Source organism: Mustela nivalis, assembly GCF_964662115.1.
Source record: "Mustela nivalis genome assembly, chromosome: 11".
Classification (NCBI taxonomy): domain Eukaryota; kingdom Metazoa; phylum Chordata; class Mammalia; order Carnivora; family Mustelidae; genus Mustela; species Mustela nivalis.
In genome coordinates, this window is record NC_139030.1 from 50,327,486 (window position 1) to 50,343,041 (window position 15,556).

General features: G+C 37.6%; 1 long non-coding RNA gene across 4 annotated transcripts in view; it reads left to right on the forward strand.

The window, feature by feature from the left end:
- Window positions 1–15,556, forward strand: part of LOC309843650 — a 65,296-nt gene that overhangs the window by 28,815 nt on the left and 20,925 nt on the right. For 2 of the 4 annotated variants that reach the window (XR_014300265.1, XR_014300266.1), the window contains 2 exons: window positions 11,687–11,793; window positions 12,841–13,166. This is a non-coding gene — a long non-coding RNA (uncharacterized lncRNA). Of the gene's footprint in view, window positions 1–11,686; window positions 11,794–12,840; window positions 13,167–15,556 lie in introns of those variants that run through there. The other 2 variants (XR_014300263.1, XR_014300264.1) reach the window with 2 other exon arrangements.

Genomic DNA, 15,556 nt, shown 5'->3' on the forward strand with positions numbered 1-15,556 from the left:
CTTTCAAATAAATAAATAAAATCTTTAAAAAAAAAAAAATAAAAAAAAATAAAATAAAATAAATATGTAAACCATGGGATCCAGCATTAGACACCACCCGGTGGCAGTTAGGAGTAATGCAAGCACATTCCTGAGCTACCGCAAATATCGCAGGAAAGTTAAGGTGGAAGGGATATGGAGAATCTCAAAGACGGACTCAGACTAAAATGAGCAGAAATGAGACATGGAATACTTAGGATTGAAGTTTAAATGGTTTTAGGATTCAGTGTCTATAAGCTGCAGCAAAGCTATTGCTTGGCTCAACTACCGCTAAATTAGGGAAAGAAAGTCAAGCCTCTTATTTAACCTTGACTTCCCAAGGACCAGCTTGGTAGTACCAAGAAGAAAAGAAAAAAGGAAAAAAACAAAACAAAACCAAAAACAAACAAACAAACAAAAAACTAAGGAAGGGAGAAGGGGAGGGAGAGAGGGAGAGAAAATCTTAGAAGAAACTCTATAACCAGCCCATTCTGTATGCTTTCATTTTGTTAGTTGTTTTTATTCCCCCCTTCTGGTTGCCAATTCAAGTTTCTTTTGAAAAATCCCAACTTTGTGCTAACTGAACCAAGTTAAATAGGGCTTACATGGCATAGATGGAAAGAAACAATGTGTCTTTTCCCCCCAAAGATTTTGTTTATTTATTTGACAGAGAGAGAGAAAGAGAGCATGAATGGTGAAGGGGAGCAAGAAGCAGAGGGAGAGGGAGAAGCAGGCTCCATGCGGAAGACCCTGGGATCATGACCTGAGCCAAAGGTAGATGTTTAACCACCTGAGCCACCCAACCCACCCAAGCATCCAACAATGGGTCTTTCTTTGCCCTTTGTGTTGGACAAATCTGCCTTGACCAAGAATGCTAGGAAGAGCCCATCAAGTATGGCAACTAAGGCCTAAAAACTGAGACAGTCTGTGGAAGACAGCTGAATTCACAGTTCAGTGGTACTTTCTTGCTGGGAGATGCACGCAACATCAGCTGCCAAGTAACAGGGTAACTTTTCCAGTCTCAATTGCCTTTTGGTGCTGGCACCCCCTAGCAAAAACAGGGAAATGTCTCCCCTTAAAAACTGTAACCTTTATGTCTCGGTCTTCCTCCATTTCCTCTTTTACAGAAGGTCACCATCATGCTCCCAGGCAGCAGCAGAGCATGCTCAGTATGTAATTTGTCCATGATGACTTTTCCCTGCTATGGGAGGAAATTTGGGAAACAGACTATTGCTGCAGACTATTGCTTCCCAGACAATCAAGAGCTTAGGCTCCAATTACAGAGTGAACTGATAGAAAATTTCCAGCCAACTAGTCAACCTCAGCCTTCCCCATAAAAATTCACTTAATTTACATAATGTTGTGAAGTGGGTGCTATTATGGTCCTCAGTTTGCAGCCTGTGAAAATCAGGACTCTTCCTTGATGAAGACTCAGAAGATATGCATACCTCACAAAGTGATACAATATAGAGACCAGAAAAAGTCATAAAACATTTATTGGAATTCTAATGGGATGCGCAGAGTCATGGCTATTATGACAAAGGAACAGAAATTTATAAAGGAAAGACAGAGATGCAAATTGAGATGGCTGACTCTTTTCCTTTAGCAATGAATGCTAGGTTTTGGAAATTAATCTAAAGCCTTCAGACATAAATTGTCAAATTGTATTTTGAAGTGTGATAATAATCTACAGTCCTACACAAAACTCCCAAAAATGCCTATTGCATTTCATTAAGCATCACACAATTAAGAGTCTTCACTACTTTGATACACATGAAAACAATATTTAGGTAATTTTGCATTTCAATTGAATGTTTTCTCATCTGTGTCCTTTTCTGTGTATTATCTAGTGTTTATATTTATGAAGTTTTAATATTTTAAATTATTTCATAATGAATATATTAACCTTAAAAATACAACAAAAACAAATGTAGATTGCTACTAATTACATTCTGCATTAGAAGCAATAAATATTGTAGCACTAGCATCCATGAAGTGGAGGAGAGTCTTGAAAAACTCTGTAGATGTTCATATGAAAAGAGAAGGAGTTGAGAGTGCTGTTGGTCCCAAATAGGATAGAGAATGAAAATCAATCCTTAGAAGTCTAGGTATTCCCATGACTAAATTTGGCAGTGGTGGTAAGATGGGAGAGACAGAAAGATGAGAAGATTTGACATAGAAGAAATAATCAAAGATGTATTTTAAGAAAGCTGAGTTGAAATAAGTCTGGAATAACACTAAATAGGTGATTCTATTATGCAACCAAATTTGAGAACCACTGGTCTCATTGATTTCTGCAGTCTCTTTCTAGATGGAATCTTCTTTGAATTTGAATTTCAGCAATATGTTTCTATTTTATCTCAGCCACTTTCTTTCTGTCCATCGTCACTTTGGAGGGAGAATGGAGGAAAAGAGCTTCCAGAGGGATTTTAGTTAAGTGTTTTCAAAATAACGCAGAGTCTCAGGGCACCTGAGTGGCTCAGTCAGTTAAGTGTCCAACTGTAGATCTCAGCTCAGGTCTTGATCTCAGGGTCATGAGTATGAGCCTTGCACTGGGCTGCATACTGGGCATGAGACCTTCTTAAAATAACAACAACAATAATAACAACAACACATCATCTCATGACCTCAAAGAAACAAATGTGTGACCTGATAAAAGATCAAGTGACCTCATGAATTTTTTTAAAAAAGGCTCTTTGAAGCATTTTTTTTTCTATTAACCCCCATCATCTTAGGGGAAAAAACTGAATCTTTTACCATCATGGCTCTAACTTTTTGTTTATGAGGTTTTAAAAAAATAGAAATGCATAAACTAAGGGATGGAAATGGTCCCAAATCTTCTCACACTGATTAATGTGAAAAGTCCCTTTCAGCCAGTTTAAACACTTTCCTCAAAGCCATCCCCTCAGTCTGCTTTCATGTTTGAGCCTTGCACACTGACCCCTTTGCCAGTATGAGTCGGGGAGAAGCCACGGAAACTCCCTCTACTGGACTCCCCTGCGTAGGGCTGGGTGTGCAGCCACCTGCTATCCTGTCTGGGAGAGCCATGTTCAAGTGCCTTTGGGTCTTTTGTTGTGAACATGGGGCTGTTTTTTTAGGACTGAATTATTGAAAATGCCAACTCTTTGACAATTATAGCTTATAAAACTGTGGTTAGCCAGTTCTTTCTGATGCTGGGTGACTGGGGTTGATTTCATTTTTATCAATCCTTTAAATTGAATTTTCAACTCACTAATTGAGAATTATAAGAGGCAATTTTGTTTGTATCAAGTTTTTATTTAAATTCTAGTTGGTTGACATATGGCACAATATTAGTTTCAGGAGTAGAATTTAGTGCATTCGTCACTTACATGTAACATCCAGTGCTCATTACAAGTGCCATCTGTAATATCCATCACTCATTTAGCCCATCCCCCGTCCACCTCCCTTCTGGTAACCATCAGTTTGTTGTCTATAATTAAGAGTCTGTTTTATTGTATGCATCTGCCCCCCCCCACCACATTCATCTGTTTGCTTTCTTAAGTTCCACATATAGTTGAAATCATATGGTATTTTTCTTAGCATAATACACTCTAGCTCCATCCATGTCATTGCCAATGGCAAAATTTCATTCTTTTTTATGGCTGAGTAATATTCCATTCTGTATATATACCACAGCTCCTTTATCCTCTCATCAGTCAATGGACATTTGGCCTCTTTCCATAATGAGGCTGTTGTTGATAATGCTGCTATAAACATCAGGGTGCATGTGTCTCTTTGAATCAGTGATTTTGTATCCCTTGGGTTTATACCTCGTAGTGCAATTGATGAATCATAAGGTAATTCTATTTTTGACTTTTTGAGGAATAAGAGGGATTTTTAAAGTACTTTTTCTAAATGAATTTTTTTTTTTCATTTCAGTGGTTATTGTATAGGTACCAAGACAGCTATAACTTAGGTTTGGTTGTGTTTCATGACAGCAACCCAGAATGACACAGAGGAAGAAACTTGAGAAATTTCAGGGGATTTTTCTGTTAAAATCTGACTAGCAACTAACTCTTCACAGAAACTTTCCCTGCAAGTAGTCTTCCTTTTGGGGTACCTCTGCCCCTTTTAAAAAGATTTTATTTATGTAGTGAGGGAGGGAGAGAGAGCACAAGCAAAAGAGAGAGACAGAGGGAGAAGTAGACTCCCCGCTGAGCAGGGAGCACAATGGGGGGCTCCATCCCAGGACCTCAGGATCCTGACCCGAGTAGAAAGCACATACTTAACTGACTAAGCCATCTAGGTACCCCCTCCCTTTCTGTTTTGCTTTTTAAAGAAATTTTAAACCAAAGGTCAAAGGAGATCTTTTTCTTACCAGGGTCCAAATTAATTTAAATAGATTGCTTTTTGTTGTTGTTGTTGTTTTTCATCAAAGTTGCTTTATTCTCTTTTTAAGATTATGTTAAATTATAAGCAGATTCACAAAAATTCACATTGGTTTCTACTTTTGCAGATGAACGTTCCCTCTTCCAGACCCCTAAAGGCTCTTCTATTCTCTCTCCCACTTTACTTCTCTATCCCATCTCCCCAAGTTAGAAAGAACTGACAACAAAAGGTTCATCAAATTGAAATGTTGGCAACATAATTGGTTTCTTTTCTCTTCCTTGATGTTATAGGCCTCCCAATACAGGGAGGCATCCAGTTGCAACTTTCTCTTACTCACTTGGGGAAATTAATAGGAGAATGTCCTCCATTTTCTAATAACAAAGTAGCAAGCATGCAACAATTCTATTGACCTTGTAGAAAGCCAAGACTGAAAAACATCTTATGCTTTCATTCACTTTCTCTTTTGTTATAACTCATATCAATTATCTCTTGGGATGCCTGGGCCTTTCTTTCTCTTCCATTCTTAGTAATAGAGTACCATTCTGGGTTTCCACGTGAGGAAAGTACTGTCAAAAGACAAATAGCCATGAAGACTCTTTGATCAGATTATTTCACAGTCTGCTCAGACACAGTCCTTGTAGGCTATGATATTTTAGAGTTTTATTATGCTTTTAATAATATTTTAAAAATAGAGCACCTTTAATAGACCTGGTGGTATATTTTCTGCTTTGGATGCATTCATAAGAGATGTGTACATTTTGGATGCATTCATAAGAGATGTGTACATTATGGGAATTGTACTGTTCCTTCACCTACTCAGGAGGTCCTAACATTCAGATCACCTCTGGACTTAAGCTATAGGAATATTGGGAAAATTTGGTGAATACCAAGCTGTACCCTCAACTGCTGGTGCCCTGTATCTGGATCGTCACAGTTCACAGACCAGGGCTTGAGATTTTGTTTCTATTTGTCCAGACCTCACAATTCCTTAATTCTTCCCTCTTTTTGGGCCCTCTACTGTTAGTGTAACTATATGATCTTTGCTGCTTCCTTCCCCAGACTTTAAGTCAGAAGCTTAGTTTGATGGCAGTGTATGTGTTTTCATGGGGTAGTGGTCCCAGAAGAAGCCACCACTGTGTTTGAGGGCATTTCAACAATTTCTCAAAATAAATGTGGACATGACTATTGTTAACCCTTATAAGTAAAATCTTTAGAAAAATGAAATAGGAGACTAAAACGTGCTGCTTAAACCATGATTTGCAGAGAGAAGGTGGTTTAAAGTTGAGCACCCCCACACATTATGCATCCCACCATCATTCCATGAGCCACCAGGCTCTGTGTAGGGCAGTTAGACCAGGCACGTGTCTCTGCTCTGAGCATCTTACCTGACTGAGCTTAGGGGACCTTCCTGCCCCTCTCTGCTTTATGTCATCCTTTCTGAACTTGACCTTTCCATCCAGTTGATTGTAGTATGTGCCAGGTTTCTACTGGTTTAGCCAAAGCCCTGCTCTAGTTCTCTTCATTCTCTCAACTAATAAGACCCAGTCATTTCTCTCAAGTGGTCTCCCAGGAGAAGAATTTAAAACAAGGAGAGAGGGGAGGGATGCCAAAGAAAGCCACTTAGGCCTGATTCCTTATTCATGAAGGGACTTAGTTGAAGATTTTTGGCATTGTCTTTTACTGAAGTATTACATACAGTCACAGAGACACTATTAGGGTTAAAAGACAAAGACATTCATCATAGACCTTTACATTTTTTGTCCCACCATTGGAAAAGACTTTCATAGTGCACTATGAATTGATGTGTTTTCATAATTTATAGTTGGGATGACTAGCATACTTATATTTCATTATAATTTGTATCAACAGCAATATTGTTAATTAGGAACACTTTTATAATACAAGCTTAGTTTTATACTTTTATAATATAAGTTTAGTTTTAATTTTATCATTTTTAGTGTGCTGAAGCCTCAAAAAAAGTAGTAGCCCAATCTCTCTGGCCTGTAACCCTATAACAATAGAAGATGGATGCTGAGTGGAGTCATCTACTGTTGTTACTCAGCGTTTAAATTTAGCATGTATGGGTATGCCCAAGAAGACCATCTGGCGGGGAGAACTTCAGTCTTCTACATTGTGTGGACTTCTCTCTTCTACATTATTATGGCTCACTAGAGCTTTTTACCTTTTTGGCCTCTTACCAGAAAGAGTGTGATATTTCTTGTCAACAACATCTTACCTAAGCCTCAAGGGAGCTTCTTATTTTCTCTCCTTTCTTATTTACTCTTTCTGCTCATGAATGCATCATTCTATGCTCCACCAGATGGAGGAGTCCACAGGGATGCAGGAAGAAAGCTCTGGGGATAAGCTTTCTTCTACCTCTCTCCTACTCTACCCCCACACCATAGGCTTCGGTTCTCTAGAAAGAACTCAGGGAATGCCCATAATGAACTTGGCCTTTGGACTTTCTCTTCTAATTCCCTTTCCATTCCCAACCAGAAAGGTGCCTGATTATTCTAATCAGGGACCTTTAGAAAAGAAAATTCCAAAGACATTTTGACTATTTTGAACTGCATATTTACACTGTGAAAAGGAATTTATAAGTATGTTTTTAAAATTGTGCTTTTGAGAGTCGAAGGAGAAACAATTACAAAGAGTAATATAGGAAATCTCTTATTTGGTCATTCTGAATTAAACATTTTTAATATTTTGTCTCATTGACTCTCAGTCTTTTGTTTGTTAATTAAGAAATCATACACTATAGGTCTCCTTTAAACCCTGTCCCCATGGTTATTCCCTCCTGTTCCTTACACCCCTCTCTTCTGATTGTTTGAGGTGCTATTTCCTTCCAGTCTACCCTCAAATAGATTTATACGTATTTTACATATTACTATATAAAATGTGTACATATATTTCTGTACATGTATAATATGCCTATGCTTTTAAATGCTATGCATATATAAGAGATAAGCATAAAACACACGTAGGATTGTTTTCTTTTTTACACATAAATAGCATATTATATGTACCAACAGCTTGCTTTTCTTTTTCAGCATTACTTTTGATATGTATTTATATTGATATTTGCAGGTTTAAAGATCATTAGCAATGTGCAGAAATGTAACACAGTTCTGTATGTTAATTTTCTATCCTGTGACTTTACTAAATTCATTTATCAGTTTTAGTGGTTTTTTGGTGGAGTCTTTAGGGTTTTCTACATATAATGTTTTATCTTCTGCAAATAGTGAAACTTTTCCTCTTCCTTATCAATTTGGATACCTTTTATCCCTTTATCTTGTCTAATTGCTGTGGCTAGGACTTCCAGTACTATGTTGAATAAAAGTAGTGAGAGTGGACATCCTTATCTTAGTCCTGATCTTAGAGGACAATCTCTCAGTTTTTCACCATTGAATATGATGTTCACTGTAACCAACTATTAATCCTTGGTTAGTTATTATTATTACCAAAAAGATTTTCCTAGTCAGTTGCGTTTCTTTTAATGTTGTTGGCAGTGTCTTTAACTATGTAAACATTTTAATTTTAATGTAGTCAAATTTACCACTTTTTTCTCTTTTAGTTGCTGTTTTGATTTAAGAAATGTATGACTGCTGTGCTTCCTGTTCAGAAATTGCCTTAGCTATTCATGTGCTTTGACTCCTTTTATGAGTTCTGTATTCAGGTTGTTAGACTTGCTGAAAAAAATCATTCTATAATTTTTATTGGAACTTAATAAATTTATAGCTTTATTGATGAAATATTCTTACGAAAGTGTGTCCTTTCAGGGTGCCTGGGTGGCGCAGTTGGTTGGGCGACTGACTCTCAGTTTTGGCTCAGGTCCTGATTTTAGGGTTGTGGGATCAAGCCCTGCATCGGGCTCCGCACCAAGTGCAGAGGCTGTTTCAGACTTTTCCTCTGCTCCCTCTGCCCCTCGTGTTTATGCTCTCTCTCTCTCTCTCTCTCTCAAATAAATACATCTTTTAAAAAAGAATGAAAGTGTGTCCTTTCATCCTTGAAAATAATCTTTATTTATTCAAATTCTGTATTATGTCCTTTAAAAAGTTTCATAATTTCTTTATAAAAGTCTAACCTTTAAAAAATTAATTTCTTAACATTTTATCATTTTTGCTGGTCTTTCAAAAAATTGATATAAAGAAATACTATTGAGTTCTTTCATGTTGCCTTTTTATCTTGCTAGAAAATATTCTGCTGAATTATCTTATTCATTGAATTAGTTTTTTTGTTCCTTGCCTTGGATTTTGATAAGATTAACATATTATTTGCAAATAGTGACTAATTCCTTTCTTCCTTTCAGAAATGAACAATGTGGTCCACCTTTTAATTTCTAAACCACAACAAATTGAGTCATATTTAGTCTAACTGATACATTCTCTAATCCTTGTACTGCTTATTTCTTTTCTTATTGCATTTACTAGGACATCTGGGACAGTGTCAAGTAGATGTGGTCTCCTGACTTTAGCAGAAATATTTCTTTAAGTTTTATTATTAAATATATTTGCTGAGAGATCTTTAAAAATGTCTTTAACTAGTTTAAGAAATTTCTTTATTTTCCTAATTTAATAATAAGCATTTTTCTTTCTATAGAATGCTTTTTCTAAAGCCATTGAAATTACCACTTTAAAAAAATATATTAGTATGATGAACAACATTCACAATACATAGATTTCTGCTACTGATCATTTTATTTTGGGAATATGTAGTACTTTATTATTCTTAACTAATTTTACATTCAATTTGCTTATAATTTATTTAGAAAGATTGGATCTATTTTATGGATGGATGGATGGAATTAGAACTAATGCTAAAATCTGTCCATTGAAACATTTTCATTTAATTTTGTCACTTTGCTTTATTAAGTATCTGAGAAAGTAAATAAATTATGATTTCTCCAAGGAGACCTATGCTGAACCCCAGACTAAATTTAGGCCCCTTTGTTAGCCCTCTCATTGTACACTGTATTACAGTTGTGTAGTTATATGTGAAATCATTTATTAACTGAATCACCCATTAGACTTTAAGTTCCACAAGGACAAAGGATTTTTTTTTTAACATATAATGTATTATTTGTTTCAGAGGTACAGGTCTGTGATTCATCAGTCTTACACAATTCACAGCACTCATCATAGCACATACCCTCCCCAATGAAGGACAAAGGATTTTATGTTTAACTCATTGTTGCAATCCTAGCGTCTAACCTGTGCTTAGTATATAATAGACACTTAAAAATTATTTGTGCAATGAATGAATGCTTAAATGAATAACAGCTTGAAACCTGATGGTGTTTCAGGTCCTTCCCTGTTTAGAACTTGCCTAATGAGGATATAAAAACTCACATTTCATTAGTAGGTTACTTTTCCTAAAATGTCTTCACCTGCTTAAAATGACATGCTGAAGGATTTCTCTGAAATCCTTAAAACTGGATAAATCCCATATGATTCCTTTTTCTCCTCAATCACTACACTAGCACATCATAAAAATTTAGGGGAGTTTTCTAAAATTAGAAACTAAATATTACTAAAATAAACACATCACCAATAATATTTTCTTCAGTTTTCATCAATGGCAAATTGTATATTCACTGGCTTCAATGTATCCTATAAGCCAAAGCACAATTAAGCAACAATTATTATCTAAAAGTTGTCAAACATTGGCTTTTCAAAACCAGTAAGTGTGCCAAAGGCCAGCTCTGGATGGGGATCTCCAGATCCTTGGGGGTTTCAATAGTCAAATTGAGAGGGGCAGTTAGCCTTTCATATCTCAGCTCCTTGGAAGGTACCAGAAGATCTGTGCTATTCAAAGGGCCCTTTGGTGGGTCCTTTCCCACCAAAGTTTCCTAATTTTCAACGCAATTGTTGACATTTAGGCTAGTTTCAAACAGAGTGTTAAACAGTCACCAAAAGGTATTCTCATTCTTTGTTACCAATTACATCTTGAGAAGCTTTAAGGAATTGTCTTTTTTTTCTGATTTCTTAAAAGTATGTATATCGTAATTAAGGTGAGGAAAAACCACCTCTTGTCTGTAGTGACATTTTAAAGAATTTTTGTTTATTTATTTGCCAGAGAGAGAGAGTGAGTGAGTCAGGCAGAGGGAGAAACAGGCTCCTGCTGAGCAAGGAGCCCAGTGCAGGACTTGCTCCCATGACCCTGTGATCATGACCTGCGGCAAAGGTAGACGCTTAACTGATTAAGCCACCCAGGCCTCCCCTGTAGTGACATTTTAAAATTAATTTTACTTTACTATATTTACTTCCCAAAACAATTTGAGGTAGTTACAAATTTGTTTGCACCAATTATTAGGCTACCATCAGTGGTTAAATTTATTAACTGCCCTGCTAAAATAGTATCCTAGTCAAAGTTTGCTAATTTCACAATTACAATTTGCAACCCACAATCAAGTCCTGAATGAATTTTAATTCACAGGATGATTTTTTTAAATGAACAAGTTCATTTTGTTCATAGACAAGAATAAAATGTGTTCATTAACAAATGTATCCTTTGAATTACAACCTATTCAGGACTTACTGTGTTTTGAAAGTTATTCTAAGTGCTGCATACAAAATATATTCCCTGGTGTCACGGAACTTACAGACTAATAAGAGATGGGGTAGTTTTGTACTGTGTCAACTTCGTTCAACTGAAACCATGCTTCTCAGAATCTCCCATTTGTGTGTGGTTTTGGTTTAGTGTTGGGCATAAGAAACATGTCGAAATTTGGAAGGGAGGAGAGGGAAGTAGCAGCTCTGAAAGCCGGTGTCAAGCCAGGCACTGTTGCACTCATACACATTGTCACGGATCTGCTGGCTCATTTTGTCATTGGGCAGCCAGCCTGCAGCTCCTGCCGCTCCTGCCTCATCTCCTTCTCCAGCTTCTCTGAGTCCTGGGCCAGACACATGGTCTTCTCCACAGCAGAGGGTACCAGCTTCTTCTGCCTGCTTCCCACATTATCAGGATTGAAGGTTGTTACAGGCTGAATGCATGTGTCTCCTTAAAATTCCCCAACATGATGGTTTTGGGGGATGAAGATTTGGGTGTTAATTAGTATAAAAGAGACCCAAGACAGCACCGTCATCCCTTCCACCGTGGGAACTTACAGAGGTAAGGTGAACCAGAAGTGAACTCTCATCAGACAGTGAAACCACTAGTATCTTGATCTTGGGTTTTCCAGCCTCCAGAACTGTAGGAAATACATTTCTGTTGCAACAGAGTTTAGCAACAGACTAAAACAAAGGTGCTATGAGATGAACGTGGATTTGAGTTGTCTTCATTGAGTTGTTTTTCCTTGCTCTCTCCATGTCATGCCTAGAATTTCATCCTGACTGCCAAACCTATAGACCCGTGAAGACTTCAGACCCACCACCGAGGCAAGGCAAGCAACCTTTCATAGACTACTTCATCAGCACCCACAATTGTGTAAGGTCTAACCCATGGATTGAATTTGACTTTTGATGTTACTCAGGGCAGTGCTATTTCTCTGGTAAAATCTCAACGATAAAAGGAGATAGACTTTGTTCTATGAATCGTATAATAGTTTACAATTATGATTTGTGTTAAGGGATGTAAAGAAAGCATACAATGAGCTACAATGAAACAATATAAATATAGTGCCTTAGATTGGGGAAGGGGGTGTCAGGAAAGCCCCCTTTGAAGAAGTCCTGTTTTAGCTGAGACCCAGAGTTTGAGTAAACGTTAGCCAGGTCAAGAGTTAGACAAGAGGAGTCAGTGTGCAAGAGCTCTGAGGTCCGCCCCATTGGAAGAACTGGAGAAAGACAAGAGTAACCAGAGCGGAGGGAAAGAGGCAGCAAGTGGTAGAGAGGGCCCTGGATTCCACATCAAGGTCTTGATGCTTTTCTTAAAAGTGATGGGACAGAAGCATCTTTTTGTTTTTAAAAGATTACTCTGCCTGCTTTGTAAAGGAAATGATTATCTATATATTTGAAAATGATCATCTGATTGTTGATAAATAAGCATTTTCCATAATGGGATTCAAAGCTGAGCACTTGGATGCCTCTTGAAATAGGAATTAACTGTCAAAACCTATCAGCATGCCAAAGAACAAAGACTTGTCCTCCAAGCCTGACCATCAGATATGCAGAGGGTGGTTTAATTGCTATTCTTGATGAATCATATTATAATATCATAGATGCCTTTTGCCTTCATATGGTTAGCAAAGTCTTTAAGACTTTGAAGTAAGTAAGGAAAACTGCAATATCAAGATTGTGACTGTAACAATGCATTAGAAAGAGAAGATTATTTGAACCCAAGTTTAAAAACATGGAGACCTTATTCTGACACCAAGATCTTCTTAAACATCACTGACTCATCTTTTCCCATTAAGTCTCCAGTTAGCTACATGCTGATAGTTTTGCCTGCAAAAACTACCTTGTTCTAGCAATGTAGCTGCCTTACTACTACTTCTGTTGCATTAGAGTTTTGTTATGCATTTTTGTTTCTTCTCAGGAGAAAAGGTTTTGGAAGACCATAATTCCTCCATGTCAAATTTGAAAATTTTGTTTCCAAATTGACTCCTTGCTAGCTTGAGTAGCCAAAATCTGAGTCACATGAAGAAGAAATGAATAACACCGGTAATGATAATGATGGATGATGATGATATCAATGATGGAATATGGAGGAGGCAAGAGAAGACTGGTTTAGAAACAAGCTTTAAACATGGTAAGGCTGAAAGAAAATGCTATTAGAGGTTTGGATTGGTTGTTTTTCCCAAGGAAAGAAAACTCTAGTAATGAAGTCTGATAAATACTGAAAAATAAAGAAAGGAGAAGCAAGAGGTTATTACAATGGGTCTGGCGAATGAAGGGATCATGGCAGTGCAACATGAAGGGGAGCAGATGTGAGAATCTTTTTTAAAAAGTAAAGGCAGGGGCTCCTGGGAGGCTCAGTCGTTAAGTGCCTGCTTTCAGCTCAGGTCAGGATCTCAGAGTCCTGGGATCGAGTCCCGCATCGGGCTTCCTGCTTGGTGGGAAGCCTGCTTCTCCCTCTCCCATTCCTCCTGCTTGTTTCCTTCTCTCGCTGTGTCTCTTTCTGTCAAATAAATAAATAAAATCTTTAAAAAAAAAAAAAAAGTAAAGACAACAAGATTTGGATTCTGGTAAAACATGAACAGTATAGGAGAAATGGTCACTCAGTAATGATAATAAGGTTGAAATGGAGTGTCCTGGGGAATGGCAGAGGTAATCTTTATTTTTAAAAAATTGAGACTTACTAATACTAATGAAGAAAGTGGTAACCCCAGGCATTTTCTGTAGGTAAACAGAAAAATTGAAACTCCTTTTAAAATATAACAGAATTTCCATTTTCCTCAGGCATTCAAATGCAATCAAGCTGCGTCAGCCTAGAGATTATCAAGACCTCAGATACCTGGGAAGGGAAGGCTTTATTTTTTGGAAGAGCACAACACAGGGAACAGTCTCTCAAGCCGGTATGGGTGTGGCCTTTAATTGTCTTGGGTCTGTCATTGTTTGTTAGGTTTGTAACCTTGGTTTAATTAATGCAGAAGGAAAACATTTTAGAACAACGTTGTCATGGTAATGACATGATTGGTGTCTTGATTCTTTGCATATGAACGTATGTGTAGTTGTATCTAAGACTAATGGTATTACAAGAATATGATCGTGCAATTGGTTATTCCCTGTCTTCAGACTGCAGGCTACCCTTGGTATTCACTATAATTAGGTTTCCCCTAAAAACACATGCCCTGGCAGGAATGGGTGTGAGAGGGGGATGGTGTTTGCCGCCAGGCCCACTTACTTCTGCCCACCCCCTCCTCTACCTGGCATCTCCAGTCCCAGTTTGAGTGATCATCTCTCTTGTACCTTCTGGAATTCTCACTCACCTCCTCCTTGGTTGGGTCTTTCTCTGCTCCGAGACTTTATAAGTAGGAGAGAAAATTCCATCATTTGTGTGATTGGCAAAAGAAAAACAACGATTATTATTTGTGATGAAAACTACTCAGGCTGGGCAGGGGGGGGTTGTGAACATTCCATTCCTTCATTCAGAGCAATGAAAGGTTGGGAATCTGGGAACGGGAGTTCTGTTTTTAAATTGTGAGCTATATTATGCCATAGTTGGCTTAGTGTCAGTTACTAAGGGGTCGTGGCTCTAACCTTAGTGCCCAAAGGGGAAGCCTTACTTGTGAGTAGAGTACGTTGTGTAGCCTAAGCTCTGATTCCAGAGAGCTCCTGGAAAAGTATTTTATTGGCATGTCCCAGCGCGAGGCATTTGGATTCGTGTCTCATTTTCCCCAACATAAAAACAGTATCAGATTCAGCCTTAATTGTCTTTCAAAGCTACCACAGACACTCAAAATCCTCTAACTACAAAAACAGCCTCAAGCAGCTTCAAATTCTCTACTCCCACATGTCTCTCTTTGACTGATCGGTGCACAAATCCGTGTTGCTTTAAAACCTTTTTATCTTTGGAAAGGCTGGAGCTCCAGGAAAGTTGAGAAATTCTTTATCAATACTGTCCCAAGAGTTACTGTTTGAGGGGAACAGAGTTTCAGTCTGGGATGATGACAATGCTCTGGGCATGGACAGTGATGTGGTGGCAGAGCAGTGTGAACGTACTTAGTGTCTCTGAACCGCACACTTAAAAGAGTAAATTTTGTGTTACATGTATTTTAGCACAGTTAAAAAAGTCAGGTTACTGGTGGCCTGAAGAAGGAGGTAAGAGATTGTATTTGAGAAGGGCCTGGCGTTGTTCTATTTTTGTTCTAGTGATTACATGTCTGTTCAGTAACTATAATACTTACCTTTGCTTTATACTTCAGCATACAATTTTGAGTTTCCCAATAAAGAGATTAATTAAGAAGTTAAAAAACAAAACAAAACTATCCAGAGTGGTAAGAACTGTGAGGTCTTGGGATTCCCTTCCCCTGTGTTGTGCCTTATTTGTTCAAATAATATTTTTAATTTTTTATAAACATAGAATGTATTATTAGCCCTAGGGGTACAGGTCTGTGAATCGCCAAGTTTACACACCTTACAGCACTCACCATAGCACATACCCTCCCCAAGTGCCTTATTATTTTTTTTTTTAATGTAAAAGGAATGAATTAGACTAAATGATCTTGGAAGACTTTCTAGTGCTAACATCCTGTAATTGTACAAAATAACTGCTTGTGAATCACATAACTACAAAAAGCAAAAATCCTAGG